This window comes from Chiloscyllium punctatum, chromosome 40, assembly GCF_047496795.1.
Source record: "Chiloscyllium punctatum isolate Juve2018m chromosome 40, sChiPun1.3, whole genome shotgun sequence".
In the NCBI taxonomy this organism is placed as follows: Eukaryota; Metazoa; Chordata; class Chondrichthyes; order Orectolobiformes; family Hemiscylliidae; genus Chiloscyllium; species Chiloscyllium punctatum.
Genome location: NC_092778.1, coordinates 11,565,691 through 11,578,739, shown reverse-complemented (window position 1 = coordinate 11,578,739; position 13,049 = coordinate 11,565,691). Strand labels below are relative to the sequence as shown.

The 13,049-nt window shown below is 40.4% G+C and overlaps 1 protein-coding gene across 3 annotated transcripts in view; it reads right to left on the bottom strand.

Moving 5' to 3' along the window:
- sdk1a (sidekick cell adhesion molecule 1a) overlaps positions 1-13,049 on the bottom strand; it is a 903,166-nt gene that overhangs the window by 269,981 nt on the left and 620,136 nt on the right. The gene's annotated exons all lie outside the window — the stretch shown is intronic.

Here is a 13,049-nt window from a genome sequence, read left to right as displayed (position 1 = left end):
TAACTGGATAGTTTCACATTGTGGTTTCAAATGTTCTTACACTCAAAACTACAAAACACGTATGCTGTATTGTGAAAGATCACATGTCGCTTTTTTGGGATTGAAAACTGAAATGGAAATTGGATTGGAATAACTGAAATATAGGAGAGGTTTGCAACTTGAAAATCAAGTGCTGCATTTTTTTGAGCTGTGTGATGTGTTTCTTTTGAAGTATTGACAGAAAAACTTCCACAGCCTGTAGACAGAAAGCATCCATTCTCTCCATCTTTCTCCATAAAGGATAAAGACAGAAAAATGAAGAAAGATTAAAAAAGATTCCAACAAGAAAATACCTAGGCCCACCTGACCAACCATTGCATTGAAGACGACTGTCAACCTACAGACAACAGCATGCCATCACTATGAAAAGGAAAAGAGCGAAGAGAAGCTAACTCTTCACCTCTGGATTTTTGATCATTGGAATTTAGTCTACCCTGTCTTTTTTTTTCCTCTACCCAGAGTATACGTTTTAAGTGGTTTGTGTGTCCTAATCATGGTTGTGTGTGTATATATTTAGGGTTTTTGAAGGGATAAAGCTCAAGTTGCATAGTTGTAGACTAGAATTTTTTTGTTAAAGTATGTTACTTCAAATTGTTAATTTTATCATTACTGACTTTTGTACTGACAGATTTGGATGTGACAGATGTCACAGGATAGGGTATGCAGTTATTGAACCAAGTTTGGTGAGTTACAGCGAAAAACCTTGTGAAAAAAATACCTCAAAAAATATAATGCAGCTCAGAAATAGCCAAAAAAATGTAAGAATTCATCCTATGTGTGCATAACAATTTTAAAACAATAAAGCTTTATAAACAATGGTTTTGAAAGAGTTTTATGATTGGAGATCAATTAATTAAAATGGTTGGAAGTGGACTAGGGGCCAGGTCATAGAGGTACTAACTGAACTGCTGCTGCAGAGAGCGAGTCTAAATACAATGGAAGGAATAGCAATCTTCTGTGTAAGATCTTCACGGACTGGTTTCTCAATTAACTTTCCTCTGTGATTTTAATTCATTTTTGACTTATTTTATTTTTTAAAATCATGGCAGTTTCTTTCCCTTTCAGTGCTTTCTATTTGATGTGATGCCATGAGCATAAATCTTTTTTCAACACGTGGTATCGAACAGAATCAACAATGTTTTGCAAATGTATAAAATTCTCATTTACAGAGTCCCTTGATTTGTTTGATTTGCCTTCTTATTTTATTCTAATATCTCAATGTTCAATAATGGTTCATGGATATTTAGGATTTTTTTGTTTCTTTTGTAGAAAGCAGAATATTTTGTTGATTGCTTAAAATAAATAGTAAGTTGAAAGACAACACTATTTATATTTTTCATATGTCAGTCTTAAGTTGCTACCTTTTGTGCATCTATTAGAATTAAAAGAAACCTCCAGCATACTGTTTTGGGTTAATCTTTCTCCAGTGATATCAGGTAGCTACTACTGATGATATTTCAAAGTACAAGAATGCCAAAGCAGTAAGAACCTATGCTTAAACAGTAATTTGCTAGTGCTACAGGACTTGCAGCACTGCATAACACAATGATTTGTAGTAGGACCTTTAAGAAGCATTTAACAGAGATGACTGGCTGAAGAGAGTCATCTATGTCAAACAACCCTTATACAAGTACTTCATAGTGGTGAAGGTAGAAAATATCACAACAGATTAGGAGTGGTCAACAAGAAAATGTCATGTGGTTGCAGTGGTGTGAATATGACTACACCCATGAAAGAAATCTAGAAGAAAATAACAACTGCTGAAATGAGTTTACCATTTTTAGAGCATTACTGCTTCAAAATGGCACAGTTGGTTAACAGCTGAAACATGATTAACATCAGAAAGACAACAGCACCTATGGAAGCAGCAAAATGATAAGCTCAGTACTACAAAGGCAAAACATGATCCAGAATCTGGTAAGAAGTGCTTGGACAAGAATGTGGCTAGGAAGAGAGAAGTAAAAACTAGCCACACTGGACAATGCAATGGATGTAATCAGAAGGAGCAAGACAGTGTTCAAGGGGGTAACGTCATAAGGAAAAAGGGAAAACAGTGCAAAGACCAGAAAATGAAGGTATGGGAGTATGAAAGAGAAATCTCACTTTTCATAATAAGCATGCATGACACTGGGTTGCATAAGGCACTGGTGCAAGCAACAGCGAAAGGTCAGAAAATAAATTTAACTCATGGCTACAGAACCAGGAAGGTCTCAGAACTTATTTAAGTAGACATTGAACAAAACTGATTCTAGAGACCAGCAGAAGAAAATTCACAAAAAACCCCATAAGTTTTAAGATAACTGAGATGTTATAATGAAGATGCAATTTCAGCTGAAGAACTTATAAAGGTTGCAGACAGAGAACTTTACTTTAAAATTTGTGTAGAATGATATGCTTGGTGTTATTAGCACTGTGAAAGGGAGGGGAAAGCCCATTTTATCCAGGAGAAGCTGTTACAGGCAGTGCATTCCATGCCCCTACTACTCCCTGAGTTAAAAAAAACTACCTCTGACATTTGTCCTATATCTATCACTCCTCAATTTAAAGGCATGTCCCCTCATACTAGCCATCGCCATCCAAGGAAAAAGGCTCTCACTGTCCACCTTATCTAGCCCTCTGATTATCTTATATGTCTCAATTAAGCCACCTCTCAACTTTCTTCTCTCTAACAAAAACAGCGTCAAGTCCCTCAGCCTTTCCTCCTAAGACCTTCCCTCCATACCAGGCAACATCCTACTAAATCTCCTCTGAACCCTTTCCAAAGCTTCCATATCCTTCCCATAATGTGGTGACCAGAACTGTACACAATACTCCAAGTGTGGCTGCACCAGAGTTTTATACAGCTGCAGCATGGCCTCATGGTTCCGAAACTCAATCCCTCTACCAATAAAAGCAAACACACTGTATGCCTTCTTAACAAACCTATCAACTTGGGTGGCAACTTTCAAGGATCTATGTATCTGGACACAGAGATCTCTCTGTTCATCTAACCTACAGAATTGCAACTCACCTGAAGAATTTTATGAGAACACTCCCCTGCACCTGACCTCTAAACCTACCTGAATTGGACTGTAAAATTCTGACCCAAGAGTCTCTTTTAAGTGATGTGAATAGTAATCTGACTGTAATATGGTGTCTCTACTGTGTTGTAATTTACAGCAGATACATCAGAAGTATTTCTATAATATTAGAGCAGTGGCATTTATACTGAATGGAGACTTAGCAACAGCAAAATACTGAAGTGATACATGCAGCCTCAAAGCAATTTCATACACGCAACCAGACAAAATCCCAAACATGTGATGCTCATTAAATGAAGAAAGATCAATGCTAGTCAACACTGGTGACTGACTGACAGGCCTGACTATTTGAGATGTTAACTCACCTATGCCAAGTTTACAATAATACAACTGGGGAATTCATAGCTCAAACCTTTCAAGTTTGCTTTGTCACTGAAGGAAGTGAATGAGGCATCAAACAATTCATAGTAAGTTTGAAAAGCAAGTAGAAATATTTCTATTTTTATTAATTGTCAGAGTTACACAGACCATAAGAAGAAATTACTAAATCAATGATTTTTTGTTGGTAAGGCTACGAAGAGATTTGGAACAAAGGTATATAAAAGGAGTTGAAGTACATATCAGCCATGATAATGGAATAGGCTTAAGGGATAAATGGGTTTTGTTCCTAATGTAACCAATTTCTAACTTATTGATGACAAAGCTCTGTGGATTTAAAGAAATTTCTTAAGTAGGCATAGAATACGTTTATCGTTTCCTAATGAAGGGCTTTTGCCCGAAACGTCGATTTCGAAGCTACTTGGATGCTGCCTGAACTGCTGTGCTCTTCCAGCACCACTAATCCAGAATCTGGTTTCCAGCACCTGCAGTCATTGTTTTTACCTCCTAGAATACTTTTAGCAAATATTTTGCTTAACAATGTTTGTCACAGAAATTTTGAAATCAATTTTAAAAAGGCCATCTAACTCATACTGCTTATGTCAGATCAGATTTTATTGTCAAAGCAGCAGTGAGGCTAATATATTATCTAAAATATTTTGATCTGATGACACATTAGGCTCTAACTTTTTAACTGTACTATGTTATAATAATATATTGACAAATTTTAATGTTTTTCCACTGCTTGTTGTTTAGTTGATGGCACTGTTACTGTAAAGTAACTAAGCAGAATATTTTATGCTCAGCAGAGGTAGATAGATGTGTGGGGCTGGGGCAGATTTGCTGGGATAAAAATTCCAAAATAAAATGGCATTGGGTCAGAACCTGACATGATCTTGCCCATATTAACCTGGACTGGTTTGAAGGTTAAGAGAAGAATCCATCTGAAGTTATCAAAAAAGTAATTAAAGTATCCAAAGGACAATTAACTGAGGATTAAAACTAGTATTTTAGTTTTAACATCCAGCATGTGGGTTTCCCAAGCTATGTGAAACATATAAGGGTCAACTCAATAATAGCATAAGCAGGGAGTACTTTTTTCACTGAATCCACCAGACTGAGAATTATATCAGTGAAACTGACTAAATGCAGCCCTACCTAGATAAAAGTTGCTGTTGATAGCATTCTTTGAGAGAATGTGTTCTTATTCCTTGACAGGTGATCTCCAACTTCTCCAAGTTAGTTCACCTGTTTTGGACTTCATCCATGTTAACCTGGACCATTCTTATGGTCAGCCTTAAACAACAGCATAGGTGCAGCATATGCAACACTTTGATCTCTGATGAGTGAAATGAGAATAGCAACACTAGAAACACCATCAGCACTAAGTGTACTAGAAGTAACACAAGCAACGGCACTGGGGTCAACAAGCAGTTGTTTTCATCTAGGTGACACCAGTACCCCAGATGGCTCAGGCAAGTCACTGGCGACATGTATAACCTTCTGCAACAAGACATCTTTCCCTGTGGACCTGTTGGGTACACCTTAGCAGTGGCTGTCAAGGTGGCTACCACTGGTGATTTCTCCTGCGAGGACGGAAGGCAGAGAGTTTGGAAGACTGAACAATAGGTTGTGTGGAAGAAGGAAAGAAACTAAACTTAAATTAAATTGTTAATGGTGGTGGTGATGGTGGTTTTTGGGGGGGCTGAGATGGGGTGGTGTTCAGTTGTATGAAAAATTATGGACAGAGTTAAAACTAGAGGAGGGGGTGCTCTGCAGAGATTACAAAAGTTTCCACAACAAGTAATAAGACAGAGGGTATGGAAAGGCTCAGGAATCTAACTTCAGGCAGGGTAGACAAGGGACAACTATGATAAAGGGGGCAGCAGTCGCAGGACTGAGGTTTTTACACTTAAATGCACACAGTATATGAAACAAGGTAAATGAACTTGTAGATAAAAGCAAATTACTGCAAATTACAAAATAAACTTGTAGCACAGATTGAAATTGGTAGCTACGATGTTTAAGTATCACAGACTCGTGGCTGCAAGGGATCAAGGCTGGGAACTAGTTATCCAAGGATATGTGTTCTATCAAGAGGACAGGCAGATTGGCAGAGGGGCAGTGTTGCCTTGCTGGTAAGAAATGAAATTAAATCAATAGCAAGTAGCGATACAGAGTCAAAAAGTGTAGAATCTGTGGGTAGAGTTGAGGAACCACAATGGAAAAAAGATCTCAGAGAGTTGTGTCAGGCCTCCTCGCAGTAGTTAGTATGTTGGGAAGAAAATAAATCAAGAGATAGAAAAGACATATATAAGAAAAAGGCACATAAGAAAGTCACAATTGCAATGATCATAGGTGACTTCAATATGCAGGAATACTGGGAAAATCAGCCTCTCTCATATTGCTTTTTGTCCCTCTGATTTCTGTCTTAAGTACACCCCTACCCTCTTTTCGAGAGTCACTTGATCCCAGCTGTCTATACTTACATATGCCTCCTTTTCATGACGAAAGCCTCAGTATTTCTGGTCATCTGTTGCTCTCTTTTCCTATCAGCCTTACCCTTCACTCTAACAAGAACATACTGTCTCTGAACTCTCATTATCACACTTTTGAGAGCTTTCCATTTACCAGTTGTCTCTTTACTTGCCAGTCTATCCCAATCAACTTTTGAAAATTCCTGTCTAATACCATCAAAATTAGCCTGCTCCAATTTAGAACTTTTTGAACAGTTCTATCCTTTTCCATAGCTATTTTAAAACTAACAGAATAATGATCATTGGATCCAAAGTAACACGTCATTCATTTCCCTGCCTTATTTCCCAAGTCAAGGTCAAGTTTTCTTCCTTCTCCAGTAGGTACACCTACATATTGATAAAGGAAATTTTCTTGAACACATTTAAAAAATTTCTCCCCATCCAAGCCCTTAACAAAATGTAAGTCCCAGTCTATGTTTGGAAAGTTAAAGTCCCCTACTCTTGCAACCCTATTATTCTTATACATATTGGAGATCTCCCAACATGTTTGCTCCTCAGTTTCCTCCTGACTATGGTGGGCCTATAGCATAATTTCATCAAGGTGATCTTTCTGTTCTTATTTGAGTTACACCCATATAGCTTCACTGGACAATCCCCCAGGAATGTTCTAAGTAATGCAGTAATGTTTTCCCTCATCAAAAACATCATTCTCCCTCCTCCCTTGCCTCCCTTTCCATTAATCCTATAACATATATAACCCAGAACACTGAGCTGCCATGTTTCTGCAATAGTTGTCCTTCACTCAGCCATGTTTCTGCAATAGCTATGATATCCCGGTCCTATGTTCCCATCCATAGCCTGCCTGACCTGTCAGGCCTCTTGCATTGAAATAAATGCAGTTTAATTGTTCTCTCTGGTCTTGCCTGCCTTGTCTATTTAACATGTTCCCTTTAGCTTCTGAATTATCCTCAGCTTTCCCTCTTATTTTCTCATTACTGTTTAGGATCCCCCACCCCACCTCCATACTAGTTTAAAGTCTCCAGGGTGATACTAGCAAGTCGCTCCACCAGGATACTGGTCTCCCTCCAGTGGAGTTGAAACCCGTTCCTTTTCTACATATCTCTTCTGCTCCAGAAGATCCCAATGATCCAAAAACCTGAATCCTTGCCCCCTGCACCATCTTCTCAGCCACGCATTTATCTGCCTTATCTTCCTATTACTACTTTCACTAGTACATAACACCAGAAGTAACCCAGAGATTACTGTCCCTGAGGTCCTCCTTTTTAACCTCCAGCCAAACTCTCTTTATTCACTCTGCAGAACCTCATCCCTTTCTCTACTTACACCATTCGTACCAATGTATATGATGACCTGTGGCTGCTCACTCTCCACTTTGACAATTTGCTGCACCCGCTCCAAGACGTCCTTGACCCTGGCACCATTAAAAAAAATCTGAAATCCCACTCATGGCTGCAGAATCATTTATCTGTGCCCCTGACTGGAGAGTCCCCAATCACAACTGCCCATCTGAACTCTGAAAAACCCCACTTATCAGAAGATTCAGCCATGGTGCCCAAGACCTGGCTGCCACTGCTATTTTATTCTGAGAGGCTACCCTGCCCCCACCCCATCACTGTTTCCAACATAGCGCATTTGTTTGAAACAGGGATTGCCACAGGAGACTCCTGCATTATCCTCCTACTTATCTTGACAGTCACCTATCTACCTGACTATCTGTGGTATGACCAGTTCTCTGAAGCTATTATCCATTACATTCTTTTGGGCCAATCAAGCACCTTAATTCACTAAAGCGAGGCATTATGAACATTCTGCTGACTGGTGGTATGGATCCACCCTGTTTTCAACATTGGAGCTTTAATTCTCCACCATGCCTTAAATCTGGCTGAAGCTTAAACAAACTATTCACTGTCTTGGTGTAGTATACGACCATAAAATCATTTGCCAACCACATATCCATACCATCACTAAGACCATCTCTTTCCATTTTTGTATCATCTGGAGAGTGATACCAAACAAAGAGATCTTGGGGTGCTTTTTCATAGTTCCTTGAAGGTGGAGTCACAGGTTAACAGGGTAGTGAAGGCAGCTTTTGGTACACTTGCCTTTATTGGTCAGTGCATTGAGTATGGGGATTGGGATGTCATGTTCCTGCTGTAAAGGCCACATTTGGAATACTGTGTTCAATTATGGTCTCCCTGCTATAGGAAAGATGTGAAACTTGAAAAGACTTAGAAGGTTTGAGCTATAGAGAGAGGCTGAATAGGCTGGGGCTATTTTCCCTGGAGCATCAGAAGCTGAGGGGTGACCTTTTAGAGGTTTATAAAATCATGAAAGATATGGATAGGATAAATAGTTAAGTGCTTTTTCCTAGGATAGAGAGAGTTCAAAACTAGGGAACATGGTTTAAGGTGAAAGGGTAAAGATATAAAAGGGACCCAAGGGGCAACATTTTCACGCATACGGTGGTGTGTGGATTGAATGCCCTACCAAAGGAAGTGGTGAGGCTGGTACAATTACAATATTTAAAAGACATCTGAATGGGTACGTGAATATGAAGGGTTTGGAGGGATATGGGCCAAATGCTGGCAAATGTAACTTTGATTAATTTAGGATATTTGGTCAGCATGGACGAGTTGAACTAAAGTGTCTGAATCTGTGCTGTACAACTCTATGACTCTATAGTCTGCTTTAGGTCATCTGCTGCTGAAATACTTATCTGTACACTTGTTACCTCTTGGGATTCTGACACACTGCTGGCCAGGCTTCCATTTCCCAATTTCCATAAATTTAAGGTTATAAAAAACTCTATTGCCTGCATCCTAACTCTCAATAAGTTTCTTTCACTCATTATTTCGTGGTTTGAAAATCCTCATGCTTGTTTTCAAATCCCTCATGACTGTGTCCACTTGCTGCTTCTATACTTTCCTCTAGTGCTATTCCATCCCAGGTATCAGTGTTCCTCCAATTCTGTACCCTTGCCTTCAGCTTCCAAGGTAATAAACTCTGGAATTTACTCATTGAATGTTTTAATCTCTCTGTCACTTTCCTCCATTAAAATGCTCTTTAGAAAAACTACCTGACAAAAATTTGGCCATCTGCATGTCATAACATTTCCTCATGTAGTTCAGTGTAAAATTTGGTTTGATAATATTTCTGCGAAATGCATTGGGAAATCTTATTACGTTAAATTCACTACATAGGTAGAGGTTGTTAAGACGCAGTACAATCTCACTTATGCATTATGATCCCAACTGATGTAAAAGATTGTTAGTGATAATGAAACGCACTTCCTGCAATGTCTTACGATTCTACAAATCTTTTACTTACTCTGCAGTGTGACAATTGTGGATGTTATGTTTTGGTGCTGGAGAGCTGCTGAAGAGGTGTTGAAAGAATTAAGATGGTCCACCTGTTAACATTTACTTGCAGCACTTATTTTTGTGACACAATTCCATTGGGGCTATCAGCTCATACACAGGGGAGGAGAATTCTTCATGCGTTTGGAACATATACAGAGCAGGAGAGTTTAAATCAGTGGAGTAAAATCAGTAATGAGATTAAAAGTAACTATAAATGTTGTTTTCTCTTAATATCTAATCTTTCAGGCTGTATGAATAATGAGACTGTCGTTTTAATAGCATTCCTTTGGTTGAAAACCTGGTATTGTTATTGCAGTAGTTAAGTGAATAAATATTTAATTGCAAGAGCTCTACTCATCCTTCCTGAACCAAATAAATTATGCATCATTTTGAAGTAGATAGTCAATTTTAGAAAATATGTACAGCGTTTAATAAAACAAAGAAATGATTGGTATTTTGTGAAATTAGAGTGGAAATTCTGATTTTCCATAAATTAAATTACAATTGTCCAGGTATACAATGTATATAAGATAAAATTGTCATTACTTTCTTAATAAACTAAGCATCACAAAGTCCAGTTCATGGAGTTCGGCGTCAGAATACTTAAGGTCCTAGGGAGTGTTGCTGAACAAAGAGACCTTGGAGTGCAGGTTCATAGCTCCTTGAAAGTGGAGTCGCAGGTAGATAGGATAGTGAAGGAGGCATTTGGTATGCTTTCCTTTATTGGTCAGAGCATTGAGTACAGGAGTTAGGAGGTCATGTTGTGGCTGTACAGGACATTGGTTAGGCCACTGTTGGAATATTGCATGCAGTACTGGTGTCCTTCCTATCGGAAAGAGTTGTGAAACTTGAAAGGGTTCAGAAAAGATTGACAAGGATATTGCCAGGATTGGAGGATCTGAGCTACAGGGAGAGGCTGAACAGGCTGGGGCTGTTTTCCCTGGAGCGTCGGAGGCTGAGGGGCGACCTTATAGAGGTTTTCAAAATTATGAGGGGCATGGATAGGATAAATAGACAATGTCTTTTCCCTGGGGTCGGGGAGTCCAGAACTAGAGGGCATAGGTTTAGGGTGAGAGGGGAAAGATATAAAAGAGACCTAAGGAGCAACTTTTTCACATAGGGGGTGGTACGTGTTTGGAATGAGTTGTCAAAGGATGTGGTGGAGGCTGGTACAATTGCAACATTTAAGTGGCATTTGGATGGGTATATGAATAGGAAGGGTTTGGAGGGATATGGGCCGGGTGCTGGCAGGTGGGACTAGTTTGGGTTGGGATATCTGGTCGGCATGGTTGGTTGGACCGAAGGGTCTGTTTCCATGCTGTACACCTCAATGACTCTATAAATTTGATGAATGGGGGAATTCAATGCAGAGAGAACAGGTGCATCTTTGCCTTTTACAGAACAAAAAGTGGTCTGAGAATTAGCAAGACCCGAGAGCTGAATTCCTGAAACATTAATTAGGTAAGCAGGTAGGTGAATGGCTGGAAACATGAAAATTCTGGAGAAACTCAGTTCTGGCAGCATCTGGAGAGGGAGTAAAAGAATTAATGTTTCAGGTCCAGCAGAATCACAATGGACTCAAAACCTTAATTATGTTTCTCTTCTCCTGATGCTGCCCGACCTACTGAATTTCCCCAGTATTTTTCTGCACAGGTGGTTGTTTGGTATGTTGCTGACCCTTCCGCTTGTTGCCTCTCCACTACCATCTCATCTGCTGTCCTATGGATAAACCAGGAGATTAACTCACTACCAAAGTCCAGGTCTGAGAGGTACAAGTTGGGCAACCCTGATGTATACAGGAAATCCATGTATGACCTTAAGGCCATCAGAGACACCAAGAGGCAATCCCAAACTCAACTTGACTCCGAAGCCAACCACATGGACACCTGACATTTGTGGCCAGACTTACACGACATAAACGGCTACAAAGTGAAGTTAACCAGATTCACAGGCAACAGCACCGTGGCTCAGTGATTAGAATTACTGCTTCACAGTGCCAGGGACCCGGGTTTGATTCCAGCCTCGGGCAACTGTCTGTGAGGAGTTGCACATTCTTCCAGTGTGTGCATGGGTTTCCTCTGGGTGCTTTGGCTTCCTCCCACAAACCAAAGATGTGCGGGTTAGGTGAATTGGACGTGCTGAATTGTCCATAGTGTTCAGGGATGTGTAGACTTAGGTGCATTAGTCGGGGGAAACATAGAATAGTAGGGGTAGAGGTTGGGTGGGATACTGTTTAAAGGGTCAGTGTGAACTTGTTAGGCCAAATGGCCTGTTTCCACACTGTAGGAATTCTATAATACTGCACCCCCACCCAACGAGCTCAATGCAAGTTTTGCTCACTTGGAACATAAGGTCAATGAAACAATGTTCTCAATCCCCATCAGCCTCAGATGCACCTGTATCCATGGTCACCACCATGTTGGATCGGCTTTCTTGAGAGTGAACCCATTGAAAGCATCTAGCCTGGATGGAGTCGCCGGGTGTGCGCTCAGATCCTGTGCAGACCAGCTGGCAGAAGTACTCACGGACATCTTTAACCCCTCCTTACTACAATTTGATGTCCCTGACCTATTTCAAGAAGACCACCGTCACCTTGATTGCCTCAATGGTTACCACCTGATGGTTTTGACGTCTGTAATTATGAAGTGCTTCAAGAGGTTAGTCATGGTTCACGTCAACTCCAAACTACCAAATTGCCTCAATCCTTTGCAATTTGCCAACCGGGGCAAGAGGTCTAAGCGGACGCCATCTCCCTGGCCATACACTCATCTCTGCAATATCTGGATCACAAGGATATCTATGTCAGGTTCCTACTTATTGACTAGAGTTCGACCTTCAACACAATAATTCTCAACAAACTCATCTTTAAACTCCGAGACCTATGTCTCAGCTCCCCTCTCTGAAACTGGACCCTCAACTTCCTGACCCATAGAGTGCAATCAGTAAAAGCAGGCAACAACACCTGCTCCATCATAATCCTGAACACAGGTCCCCACAAAATGACAGACTCAGCCCCCTACTCTACTCCTTACACACTCATGACTGTGTGGCCAAACTCCACCCTAACTCCATTTACAAGTTTGTGGATGACACCACCATTGTAGGGCAGATCTCAAACCATGAGACAGAGTACAGGCAAGAGATGGAGTGCTTAGTGACATGGTATAAAGACATCAATATCAGCAAAATGAAGGAGCTGGCCATTAACTTCACGAAGCGGAGTGGAGGGCACATCCCTGTCTGCATCACAGGTTCTAAGATGGAGATGGTTGAGTGTGCAAAGTTCTTAGGAGCAATGATCACTGACAATCTGTCCCTGTCCACACACATTGATGCAATGGTCAAGAAAGCACAAAAATGGCTATACTTCCTCAGAATGCTGCAGAAATTCGATGTGTCCACAAGGACTCTTACAATTTTTACAGATGCACCATAGAAAGCAATCTAGCTGGCTGTGGTATTGCAACTGCTCTTTCCAAGACCACAAAAAAACCATAGAGTGTCATGAACACAGCCCAGTCCCTCACACAAATCAGCCTTCCATCTGTTGACTAGGAGATAGTGCCATTTCATGCAGGACATTTCATCAGGACTGGGGAGGGGGAATGGGGCTAAGAAATAAATAGGGGAAGACGGTGTGGCTGGGGGAAAGGTAGATGGAATGGTGATAAGTGGATGTAGGTAGGAGGTGATTGCAATAGGTCAGTGGGAAGGTGAAGTGGATAGGTGGGAAGAAGATGGAAAGGTATGTCAGG